The sequence below is a fragment of the Capsicum annuum genome, chromosome 3, assembly GCF_002878395.1.
Source record: "Capsicum annuum cultivar UCD-10X-F1 chromosome 3, UCD10Xv1.1, whole genome shotgun sequence".
Classification (NCBI taxonomy): Eukaryota; Viridiplantae; Streptophyta; class Magnoliopsida; order Solanales; family Solanaceae; genus Capsicum; species Capsicum annuum.
In genome coordinates, this window is record NC_061113.1 from 33,667,319 (window position 1) to 33,681,672 (window position 14,354).

General features: G+C 32.0%; 1 pseudogene; it reads right to left on the minus strand.

Moving 5' to 3' along the window:
- Nucleotides 1-272: 272 nt before the first annotated feature.
- On the minus strand, nt 273-727 carry LOC107865479 (annotated as a pseudogene).
- Between the last annotated feature and the right edge of the window lie 13,627 nt (nt 728-14,354).

Consider the following 14,354-nt stretch of genomic DNA (forward strand, 5'->3'; position numbering starts at 1 on the left):
CAAGGCAAAAATGCTAGTGAATCGAAAGAGCCCCCCACACGGCTTCAATAGTGAACTTGGACATGCACAACAACATATGGTGGTGAGGCAAGAGAAGGGAGTAGAAGTGGGAATTGCCTGTCACCTAATATGAATTAAGTAATTAATACAAAGATGCATCTATCTCAATTCATATTTAATATCTTAAAATTCTTCCATATCATAAATATTAATATGACCAATTAAAATTAACATAGGTGTAAAACTTCAGTGCAAGTCTAAAAAGCATCAGGCTACCAACCAACATTCGCCGCAAGGTACAGAGCAGCTATGGCAATATCATATTTCTCGCCAAGTTTGTACAGAGGTACGTATTATCTGCTCTTATTGCTTGTCTCCTCCGATCCAAGTTTATGTATGCCAGCAGTGTCACCTATGCTGCTTTGTGCAATGCCATTTACCTTAATATCATAGTCTGTTCCCCACTCTAGAGCCAAATTTCTAGTGACTGCATCAACAACAGCCTGTACTGAAAGATGATGTGAGTGGGAATTAAAAATAACAAAATAAAAATGAACACAAACTAAGCTTGAAGTTGAAGTTCCAAACCTTAGCAACAGCTACATGGATTTGATACCAAGATGCAGTGTAATGCAAAGTAGCACTGATGTTCAATATCAGTCCACTAGAAGTCGAACTCCTCTCAGGTCCCCCCCTTCTTGATATAGTTAAGTGCTTCATGGGACATAGTAAATGTACCGACAGAATCAATATCTAGTACTACAAAAAACATCATGAGCATATAAAAAAAATCAAAATATAATCTGAGATAGCCTTTTCCTCACCTCAAATTAAAGAGAGGAAAGTGACTTGCTATCCTCTTTTACTACAGAAGCAATCCCCTTACTCAACCTCTTTTCTGTACCTCCTCAAGAAACTGCCATAAGCCTAAGAGATCCTGCTGAATGAGACAAAGAGAGAGTAATGAAAAGAACTTGTTAAGGAGCATAGTGACATTGAGGTAAAAGATGCAAAAAGTAATAGGTTGACAGAAGATACAACAATGATTCACAAAGAAGATAAGGAATAAATTTCCCCTAAGGATGATATGCAACAACAACAACAACCCATAATTAAGGAAAGTGGGAAAATTATAACTTATCCTGCAATATTCCTGAAGCAGAAATAGAGATTAGTAAAGAAGCTATCGTACCAGAATGTTCTGAGGAAAAGTAACCTATAAATGATATGGAGTAGCAACAACTAGACTCTTGTAAAAACAAAATTAAGGAGGTTAACATGACTAGTCCATCCAAGAAGCATGGAGATATTAATCCTTTTAAAAGTTCACTCCAACAACAGCAGCTTCAGCAGCATAGTAGCCTGTAGTTGACAACAACAAACATCAATGTATAATAGAGATGCAGTCTGCAGTCAATAACAACATTCTAATGATATCTAAGACCATAAATTCCGTTAGACAGTAGACCTTTTTCTCATCATTTTCATTTGAACATCACACCCCTTGCCATGCGGCCCTTCGCTAGACCCTACTAGCGTGGGATGCTTTGTGCACCGGGTTTCCCTTTCATTTTCTCTTAGACCATAAATATTGGTGTCACACTAATATTATCAAAATTGGCTTGGAGTACATTTGCTTTTATGATTATTAAAGAATAGTGAGTACGACAAAAATTATTGGTTCATGTTTGCCATAACCATATTAACATGAATTGCTTAAAAACTAATCTTTTACAACGAAACATCAATCATTTCTTCATACTTATCTCATTGCATAAATTTCACCCCATCCAAACTTCTTTACCATGTAACCAACCTTCTTTCCAATTTCTTCTTCCTTTCATTACCAAGCATTCAATTTTGACACTCATGGACGCATTATTACTACAATAGCAGAAAGACTGAAACTTTGTTACATCAGCAGTCAAAATTTCACTTAAAATGAGCCGTCTTAGTTTAAACTAACTAATGGTAACATAAAAATCATTAGCAATCAAAATATACCAAGTCATGGACGCATTATTACTACATTTTTTACCAATGTTCATGCAATCAAATGAACCCAGCATTACAATATTCTCGAAGGAGAAGAAAAACTAAAAATCCTCAAAAATTAGGTCAAAGACGTAGAACAATACACTAACCTTAAAATTCCCAAATTAAAGCAATTGAAGTGCAAATTTGAGAGAAATTAAAGTGCAAATTCGGTCTGAATATTCCTCGCACCAGTAAATCTATTTTCAAAGCGGCACCAGTAAATCCCACAAAGCTCACTATTAAATCGTAGTAATTGTAGCGAAGAGAAAACAAATCCCCTAATCGAGTGATTGTCGTTGTGGCGATTGCAGTGAAGTAAAGCTGATTCCCCTAATCGGTTGATTGTCGGTGTAGCAATTATAGCGAAGAGAAGCCAATTCCCTAATCGATTGATTGTTGTTGTAGCGATTGTAGCGAAGAGAAGTCGATTTCCAAATCGATTGATTGTCGTAGCAGTCGATTGATTCCCTAATCGTAGTATATTATTTTTTTTAAAGGTCCAGTAAGCTGAGAGATAATAGAGAAACTAAGAGAGAAAGGGAAGTAAAAGCTAAGAGGGAAGAGACAGTAATCTTTGATTTTCTTTTTTGGCAGACTTATCAAAATTTTAGTGAAAATGGAGGGAATAAAATAAGCTTTGCTATAGCTTATTTTATTAATTTATGGAAACGGTTATTATCAAATGCAACGGTTATAGTATAAAATTATAGCTAATAGAATAATTATTTATGGCAACACTTGTAACCGTCACAATAGACCACCTATAGCAACGCTTTGTTAACCATCGCCAAAAAATTCGTCGCCATAGGGGTAATTTCCAATAGTGCAGCAATTTGGTGAGTTATGGTTACTTTTGCAGTTGGTAGTTCCTTCCGTTAGCAGCTTACACTCCAAAGCTCTTTCATATGCTTGGCTAGTAGGGATAGGATTCCTTTTTTTTTTAATTGAAAATGTTGTCATTTCTAGATAGCTAGATTCCCCAAAGATAAAACGAAAACGCTTCACTCCAAGTAAGATACTTACCTATTTTAAACTTTTTCATCCTACTACACTGCACGATCCACTCTTTTAATGTTAATGACGTACGGTAATGACGTACGGTTATCAATAATCATCGACATATTAATAGCATCCCAAAAGGCTACAGTGTGCACGGATCATATTTTCAATTTGCCTTGGTAACCTATGAACAAAATGATTTTACAAACAAAAAAAAAAATAGGAAGTCGGCAAAAATGTCTCAAAGAAGCAAAGTATGTGCATTTGTTTCTCCAAAAAAGAAATATGATTTGGAAAAACTTTATTTTTATCTTTATTTATATTTAGAGAAAATGATCAAATACCCCCCAACCTTTACCCCAAATCCCAACTACACACTCAACCTTTTAAAGGGTCTTATTACCCCCCTGAACTTATTTTTACCGAATTTATTATCCCCCAGGTGCTGACGTGTCATTGCATGTGACTACACGCGCCCATAGGAGCGTTAATTGACTTTTTTTCACTTTAAAATCATTATTTTTTGATTTCCACATCATTATTTTTAATAATTTAATTATTATTCTTCTTTATTCTTTCTTTCTTATTCTTCCTCCGTTTCTTCTTCTTCCTTCTTCTTCAAGAACTCAACAATGACATCTACTCCAAGACTAATTTATCATCTTCTTCGATATATTAGACTCGTGAATTTATTAACCTCCCAATTCTTAATATTATTTTTTGTGGACTACTTACTAACAAAAAAATTAACATTAACATTAAATAATCTATCCCTTCCCTATTCTTGCTTCTTATCATTCCTTTTTTTATCATGGACGTAACAGGAGCTACGTCCTTCAATAATCTATCAAAAACTGAAATCACACATACTGAACCATTCCTTCAATAATCAGTTTCATCCCTTCCCAAATACTGAACCCATTTCCATTGTCAAAAAAAAAAAAAAATTGAAATCACAAAAATGGGTATCTCCAATTCCATAAAAAATAACTCAATTAACATTTACTTCAACACAAACACGAAATGGTCTTCTTCCATTCTATGTAGTTGTTGTCGTCAAAAAAAAAATAATTAAAATCACAAAATGGGTATCTCCAATTCCATCAAAAACAACTCAATTAACATTCTTCCATTCTATTCATATTCATGAATTCCAAGTCCCAAATACTGAACTCATTTCCATTTTCAAAAAATTAAAAATGGTATTTCCAATTCCATAAAAAATAACTCAATTAACATTTACTTCAACACAAACACAAAATGGTCTTCTTCCATTCTATGGAGTTGTTGTCGTCAAATAAAAAAAACTGAAATCACAAAATGGGTATCTCCAATTCCATAAAAAACAACTCAATTAACAGTTACTTCAACATAAACACGAAATTATTTTCTTCCATTCTATCGAGTTGTTGTAGTAAAAAAAAAATTGAAATCAGCAGCGGCCATGGCAGGGATTAATGGCTGAAAAAGTGAGAGACTTTTGATAGTTTGTAATTGAGAGAGAAGAGAAAAGAAAAAAATGAAAATGAAAAAGATGAGAGAATAAAAGAGAAAAGAAAAATATATAAGGGAAAATAATTAATTTTTTAGATTAAAAAATGACGTGGCATTACTGTTCAGCGCGTGCATCACACCGCATTAGAAATGACTAGTTGTCCTATTTCGGGGGCGTATATATTCCACTTTAAAATAGTTTGGGGGTAATAAATTCAGTAAAAATAAGTTCAGGGGGGGTAATAGGACCCTTTAAAAGATTTAGTATAGTTGAGATTTGGGGTAAAGGTTGGGGGGGGGGGGGGTATTTGACCATTTTCTCTTTATATTTATCCAACTCATTAGATCTTATGTATTACTAATACCATTAATAGCAAGGTATTAGTTATACACCCTATAATATCAAATATGGCGTTATAAATGATCTCAAAATTCCTACCAAATATAATAATAAAATAATATTATTTTTCGAATTTAGTAAAATCTATATTTTTCAATAATAGCTTCAAACACATATTCAAACTAACGTATGAACAATCAAATGAAGTTGCAACTCTATATTTACAACTTTGAACTTTTAACAATAAGTTCAACCAAACTTATGAACATCAACAAAATGAAGTTCAAACTATTTTCTTGAAAACTAACAAAAATCAAATATTTAGAAAGAAATGAAGATTGAATGATTCAAGTCCATAGAATTCATGGTGTATCCATAAAAAAATTATTCCCCTCAAGTACTAAAGGTTATTGAATATATCCTCTCATGATAAAATGAATCACTTCAACAGAATAGCGGTACCTCATATTTTATCGAACTACGAACTCACTCAACGGTAGTACCGAATCACACTAGAGTTTTTCCCGAAAGTGGAGTGTTTTTTCCTCAAAATTTCATCTCACTACCTGAGGAAAAAAAAGTATTTATAGCCGTCAAGGTGTTGCTTCATAAAGAGAAGCAATGATTCGAAAAGGTGCACCCCTTCATAAAGGTGCAACTTTTTAAAAAAGGTGCAACTCTTCGAAAAAGTCACAACCCATTGGAAAGATCATAATCATCCAAACCGAAAAGGAGCTATTCAAATTGCATCCTTTATCTTGGTGTCTTTTCGAAGAAAACACCTATTCATTTTTCATTCATACCTCAAACAAACCTAGCAATCTCTCACATGAACGGAGAATGGCTATATCATCAAAGAATATATGGATAAGTGTGTGATCTACAAGTAAAAAAATTAAATCTGGATAAGTAGATTTTCCTTTTAACTTTCCGTAGTGAACTTATATCGGATGCACTCAGTCAATTGGTAGATATGATATCTTTGAACCGTCGAACTTTAGTGTATACCTAGACAACACAAGTCACACAATCAACCTTTCACTGTTTATGGTTCTCATGATTTTGTATGTTTCAGCCATGAACACGACCTGATTTAATGAGAGCTTAGAGAATAGACCTTTACTATTAGTTTCTTAAAGAGACTTCCACTTCACTCTTACATAGGCGATCCTAACCCTTTAATCCTTTAGGTCAAACTATTTGGTCAAATCTGCCAAACTTAGAAACCATTAAAAAACTTCAAACCATAAGTCTTATCCTTGTTTCTTGAATATTGTCTTCATTACGAAAATGGGTTGAATATATTGACAATGTTGAACCGCCAGTCACAACTTTATTTGATCTCCTTGAACGTAGCTTTTGGGATCTCCAATCTACTAGGTAGAGTTACCGCCATGATGACTTGTCTTAGGTTGTGAACCCATTTTCTTCGATGACCTCTTAACTCTCTCTTTAGACAGGCCTTTTGTAAGTAGATACGACACATTATCCTTTGACTTTACATGGTCAACTGTGATAATTTCACTAGAGAGTAGTTCTCTAACAGTATTATATCTTCTACTTATATGACGAGATTTATCGTTATACATTATGCTCTTTGTCCTTCATGCTGTCGCTCGAATATCAGAGTGTATGCATACTGGTGCCAGTGGTTTGGGCCAATAAGGAATATATTCCAAGAAATTTTGGAGTCATTCAACTTCTTCACCAACTTTATCTAACGCGATAAATTCAGGTTCTATTTTAGAGCGGACAATACATGTCTATTTGAATGATTTTCAAAAGTCTTCTCCTCCACCTAAAGTAAATACATATCCACTTGTGGATTTTACTTCATTCGATCTGGTGATCCAGTTTGCATCACTATATCCTTTAATTACCGCTGGATATTTGTTATAATGCAAAGCATAGTCTTGAGTATGTTTTAGATACCCTAAAACTCTTTTTATTATAATCCAATGAGTTTAACATAGATTACTCATGTACCGACTCAATTTACTAATATCGTATACTATGTCTGGTCACGTAAAATTCATGATATATATCAAAATTCCCAACACTCTTGCGTAGTTCACTATGAGACATTTTCACCTTCATTCTTTTGATTTTACATGTGTCAAAAGAATACTTGAAATTCAAATACTTGAACTTGTCAAGTACTTTTTCAATGAAATGAGTTTGTGACAACGCCAATCCTTATGGAGTTTTATAAATTCTTATTTCTAAAATCACATCCGCAACTTCAAGGTATTTTATATTAAACTTACTCTCAAGCATTTGTTTCGTAGAATTTATGTTAGACATGTCTCTACTTATGATCAACATATCATCCACATACAAGCAAACAATGACCTTGTGATTTAGAGTATCTTTAATATAACATATTTATCACATTCATTTATCTTGAAGCCATTTGCCAATATGTTTTGGTCAAACTTTGCATGTCACTATTAGGGTGCTTGTTTTACTCCATAAAGTGACTTAAAAAGTTTGCACACTTTTTTTTCTTTATTAGAGACCACAAAACTCTCAAGTTGTTTCATGTAAATTTCTTCCTCTAATTCTCCATTTAAGAATTTTATTTTCACATCTATTGGATGAATTTCAAGACCATATACCATTGCTAATGCAACAAACATCTGAATGAACGTTATCCTTGTTACATACGAGTAATTGTCGAAATAATCAAGGCCTTCTTTTTGTCTAAAGCCTTTCACAATAAGTCTTGCCTTGTATTTATCAATAGTGCCATCAACTTTTATTTTCCTTTTGAAGATCCATTTAGAACCTGAAGGTATTTTTCCTGGAAGAAGATGAACCAACTCCAACATATGGTTTCTCAAAATTGAATCAATCTCACTATTAATTGCCTATTTTTAAAAGGATGTGTCCAAAATTGACATCGTTTTTTTAAACATTTGAGACTCATTTTCAAGAAAAAATGTTACAAAATCTAATCCAAAGAAAGTTGACGTTCTTTGACATGTACTACACTTTTAATTCTCATTATTAAGTATATTTTAGTTCGGTTCATCTTGAGGTCGTTTAGACCCTCTACTAGATAGCTTATGTCCAGTTTTATACGGATAAATATGTTTAAAAAACTCACCATTATTCGATTCAATTATTATATTTTCATTAATATTCATATGTTTGAATTTATAAACAAAAAATCGAAATGTTTTACTATTTTTAGCATATCCGATAAATACACAATCCACAGTCTTAGGTCCTATTTTTACCCTTTTAGACATAGAGACTTGAACTTTGGCAAGACATCCCACACTTTGAAATATTTCAAGTTGGATTTTCTTCCTTTTATTTTTTATATGCAATAGAATGTGTCTTGCTATGGGGCACTCTATTGAGTATTCGATTTGTTGTAAGGATAGGTTTCCCCCACAAGTTTTGTGGTAAATCTGAACTTATGAATAAATCATTCATCATTTCTTTAAAGTTCAATTTTTTTTTTTACAATCCCATTTGATTGAGGTGAATACGGGACAGTAATTTGATGAAAATTTTTATTTTCTAAATATATCTCTACAAAAGGAGATTCATACTCTCTACCTCTATCACTACTTATGTTTTGATCTTTTTATTAAACTGATTTTCAACTTCAGTTTTATATTGCCTAAACATATGTATTGCTTCATCCTTACCATTTAGCAAATAAACATAATAATATCTAGTTTTCTAGGTCTGTCAAACGGGCCGGGTTGATCTGGCCCAACCCGGCCCACTTATAAAAATTGGCCCGATTTGATCCGTCCCGGTCAGCCCATGGGCTGTAGGGTACCGGGCTGGTTTATTTTTTTGGTTGGGCCCGATTAACCCTGCCCGGACCAAGCCCGGTCAGGGCCCGCCGATTAACCTGCCCAATCTTTTTTTATTTTTTTTTTTAAATTTGGAGATTGGTCCAAAATTTAAATTAAAACTTAGTTTTAATATATATTATTAATTTACTATTAAGTATTATACTATTATTAATTTATTATATTAAGTAGTATATGTTTTACTTAAAAGAGTGTATATATGTGTATATATTTTCTAAAATAGTATATATTTAACATATACATGTGTATATGTTTTATAAATTAGTATATAACTATATATATTTATTATAATGTATATATATTGTAGTATATTTTATTTAAAGTAGTACATATACATTGAATGATGCAAATACATGTGTATATGTTTTATAAATTAGTATATAACTATATATATATATATATATATATATATATATATTGTAGTATATTTTATTTAAAGTAGTACATATATATTGAATGATGCGTATATATGTGTATATATCTTCTATAGACGTGTATATTTAACGTATACATGTGTATATGTTTTATAAATTAGTATATAACTATATATATATATATATATATATATTGTAATGTATATATATATATTGTAGTATATTTTATTTAAAGTAGTACATATACATAGAATGGTGCATATATATGTGTAATTGTGTATATGTGTTTATATTTTTAAAATTCTAATGTAGTATATACTATATATATAGTGTATATATATTGTTTAAAGTATTTAAAATGTATATAGGTGGGTATATATAATGTATATTGAAAAAAACTTTTTTTTTATTTTTGACCAAGTTTGACCGAATTTTTAACCGGGTTTAGGTGGGTTTGACCGGGTTGGGTTAAGTGGGCCGGGTTAGGGCTTTTTTAAAAAAAATTTACTGTTGAGCCCGGCATGGCCCATTTAACCCCAACCCGAACCCGGCCCGGCCCAATTCGACCCACAAATCAGATAAATTTAATGGGCCGATTTTGGGTTGACCCGGCCTGACCCACTTATCACCCTATCTCTTTCCCACCAGGAGATTGTAGTGACTTCATATCACAAATGTCGGTGTGGATTAAGTCTAAATGGTTGAAATTTCTTTCAACAGACTTATACGGATGCTTAACCTACTTAGTAGCCATTTGGCCTTGAAAATTACTTTTTTCTAGAGTTGGAGTTGGAGTTGAAGATGAAGTTGGAGTTGGAGTTGTGTTTGACCATGTCATTTTGAATTTTATTTTAGACTTTTGAAAAGTCTTTTTTAAATATGATTTCATGCCCTCAACTTTTAAAAATTATCAAAATCACTCAACTACTAATTTACCTACTAACATAAAACCAAATGTTGCAAAAATAATTTATATATCTTTAATAGATAAAATAATTGACAACAAAATAATTATTATGATTCTTATTCTTCTAAAATTTGAATAAAAATATCACATGCGAGTTAAATAAGTTTATCTAACCATAATCGATTGAATAGAGTAAATATATTTTGATAAATATGATTAATGGATATAAATATATTTTATATATTCTTAAATTTGTTGATGAAAATTCTTAATTACTTTCACTTGAATTAATTATTTTATTGAATTTGGTCTTTTTAAAAAAATTTACAGATGAATTATTTCTGAATAGATTAGTGCTAATATTTTGCTTTTTCTTTATTGATGATATTGATTTTCCTTGAATATTATTGTATCGTAAATATGGATCGTTACGTTATGTTTGATATGCGACTTTATTGACCACTTTTTAATAATTTATTAAAATCATAATAGCCATTATATGACATATACAGAAAATTAGAATGACAAGAAAAAATATTAAATTTCTCACTTTTAAATAATATAATGTATCAGGCCTTATATTTCTATAATATAAGTTCATTCAAGACAAAGTTGATATATTTCCGCCATAGATTGCCATTTATTATTATTTACTTCATATTAGTAAATTTTGGTTAAAAGAAGAAAAAGAGATTAGAATATCTGTAACAATCAAAAATGATGTTGTACCATAGAAAACAAATAATAATAATTTTTTTCTTGGTGGTTGGTTGTAGTTATAAGAGGTGTTTGTGTAAAAATTCAAAGATTGGAGTTATATGTAATAATAATGAAAGTTGAAAATGAGAGTGAAAATTTGTGAAAACAACTAAAAGTTGTTTTCACTTTTTGGAATCCAACTCTAGAATAATTTTTTGAATTTTCATGGCCAAACACCACAATTTCCGAAAAAGTGAAAAAAGTGAAAAAAAATTCGGATAAAAGGAATTTTTTTTATGGCCAAACGGGTTATTAGATTCGACACATATTTGATACTTTAATTTATTGCACTCAAAGTTTGGTAACATTTTCAACGCAATCCATTTTCACAAGTTTTTGTAATTGACATGTCCTAAATCACTATGCCACAAATCATTTGATTTTGGCAAGTAAGAAGAAGCCTCAACTTTCTTCATTTCAACAGTCATTACATTGAGTTTGAAAAGACCTTTATTGAGGAAGCTCTTCCTACATACGTTTCATTCTTTCTTATTACAACTTTCTCCGAAATAAACATACATTTAATTCCATTTTTAACAAGAAGTGTTGCCGACACTAAGTTCTTCCTAATAGTAGAAACTTGGAGAAAATTGTTTAGAGTCAACACCTTGTCGGAAGTTATTTTTAGGAATATCTTTTCACTTGCTTCAACCTCGGTTGCATCATTTCTCATGAAGATCACTTCTTAGGCACCAGCGGTATCATAAGTTGCAAAAGCTTCTTTGTTCGCATAAAGATGTCTAGTAACTCCTGAATCAAACCACCATTAATTTGGATTTCTGACTAGATTGCATTCAGTTATCATAGCATACATTTTCAATCTTTTTAGTTCTTTCCGACATGTTTATTATATTTTTTTTCTTGTTCTTATTCAAAATTTGACTATCTAGAGCTTCGTAGCCAACATCACTACAATTGTAGCACTTGTCTTTGAACATTTTCTTGTTTTGTTTTTTTCTCTTATCCAGAAGACTTCTTTATCTTCTTATTATTTGGAACATCATTCTTAACAGGATTTGTAATCATCGTTGATGATTTCTCATTTAACTCATTATCCTCTTCTATCTTGGGATGCATCACAAGATCTTTCAAACCAGGAAATTGATTCTCAATTATTTTTTTTGAAATATAATGATATCTACTTGTGAATATTTGTACAAGTTTGGTCAACCAAAATGATAGCATTTGCTGCCATTCTTTGAAGTTCACACCAATTTTTTTTGATTTCTCTGTCTTTTTCATTGCTAGATCAATGTCTGAATGACTTAATGACCCAATATTGCTTGTTGTTGGGACAACACCATTTACAATCTAATTAATTTGTTGTTTAGTTTCATTAATCATTTTCCAGTCAATCTTTGACATACACTTTAGTATATCAAATTACTAACAATAAAGAATTTAATCTTTAACCAATTTGTTTCTAGTCAATGATGAAGTCTTTATATCTTCAAATCATCAACTGAATGAACTTTGAAACCCGATGAAGTTTTTATGACTTCAAATCAGAATCAAATTCAAACAGAGTAAAACTCAACAGGTTTTAAAATCCAAAAATCAATATAGAGATTTTAACAAATCGGTGAAGTTCTTATATTCTTCAAACCGAATTTCCACACTGATTTCTCGGTGAAGTTTTTATATTTTTCTAACCGAGGAAGTAGAAATAAAAGATTTTAATCTCCACAAAATCAGAATCAATACAAATTAGGAAAAAGTCATCGGTTCCACCACAAACTATACACAAAAAGTCTAAGACACACTCAACCTATCATAGCGACCTATTACACACCTATACTATATAAAAGTGAAACTATTACTCCCCGCAACACCTATTCCAAGGCGCGTTTCTTACACTCAATATAGGTATGTCCAACCTTTTGAAACTAAAAAATAAACGTTTAAAAATATTTAAAAATATTAAATTATAAGGCCCAACGGTTATATTCAACAATATCCTCCATTTAAGCAAATTTGTGGCTCCAAACTAAAAAACCCTAATTTCCAAATTTGTCATCCAAAATCAAAATTCAGGATCATTTGTTTGAAGAATTGGTAACTAAATCTTTTTAATCGTTCGATTTCTTGCTATATTGCGAGAAAATATAGTTCTTTTGTCTTAATTTTTTTTAAAATTTTGATAATTATTTCTTCCCTCAAGTGTTTGTTCAACCTCTCTTAAAGCTTGTTTTCTTAATCAAGGTACTTCAATGGCTAATATAAGTTTGAGTAGACTTTGTAAGCAAGAAGAAGATCATGTGTTGGAAGGTTCTTATGGGCATTACTTCCACCAAAAATGGACATTCATAGGACTCTTCTCTATTTTGTTTAAATAATTTGAGGGGAAAAATAAATTTACCATCCTTAGAACATGCTCTAGGGAATTGTGTGATGTTTGGAGTTGTTAGTCTAGAGGCAAGGCAGTCAAGAAAAGAGCTCAATGACATTATAAACTTGGTACGAAATACAATATAGGACATATCTATAGGCGTTGGTAAAGCAAGCATTGATTATATTCTCTTATTTGTTGTAAACAACTAGACAAAAGTTGCAGACAAATGTCACCAAGAAGACGAGGGGATATTTATATGTGCACTAGTTGGTGCAGATTGCCTTGGTATAAAGCTGACTTTGGTTGGGGAAAGCCATCCTGGGTGAGCGTCATTAGCTTCAATATTGTTGAAATAATTTGTCTGATTGACATTAAAAATAGTGATGGAATAGAAGCATGCGTTAGTTTAAAGGAGAATGTCATGGTTGAATTCAAGACAGATCCTGATATTTTGACAGTTTATCCTCCACTTCCATAGCAGCATTCCATTCCTTGATTTGGATAAAATGAAATTACATTATTATAAGAGCCCACAAAATTTTATCGTAGTCTGAGCCTTAAAGCGTGTTCAGTAAAGTGGTAATCCAGCCCTAAAAGATTGAGAAGTGTCTTCCCAAGTGAGAAGTATTTTGAACCATATAGAATTTTCCTAATATCAAATTTTAGTCATGTAGAGCATTGAATAAGATATCTGTCGATACCAAATTTGCCCAAATCTAATACTCGAATAAAGAGTTAGAGCCATTTTAGTAAGACAGTGTACCACCTGGTACTTTAGCGTGTCGCGGAGCCAGCCAAAATGGCAATCGTCAAAATTCAGTGATCCTTCGCGATTATAGCGTGTCATGCCAAGGCTTAATTTTAGAGTTGTTAATATTTAGTGCACCAACGCGATTTCATCGTGTCGCGGTGCCTTTTCAGTTCGCAACCAAAGTGGCAACGCAATTTCCACCGCGTCGCGCCATCAAGCAGTTTCCCAATTGTCCAATTTCCAGTAAGCTAGTGTGATTATGGCGTGTCACGCCAGCGTGTAAAATCAATATTTTTCAGTTTAATTCGAAGGGCAAAAACGGTCATTTTGCTACCCCTATATATACTCCTTAACATGGGATTTGGCCTCATTTAACCCAAAAATACTAGTTTTCTCTCAAAATTGTTCAAGAACAAGAGCTAGGGTTCTTAAATCAAGACCCCCAATCATCAAGATTCCTTCGTTAACTTTTCAAGAATCAAGAAACTAAGGTATGCAGATGTTGATTCTTGGGTCCCTTTCATC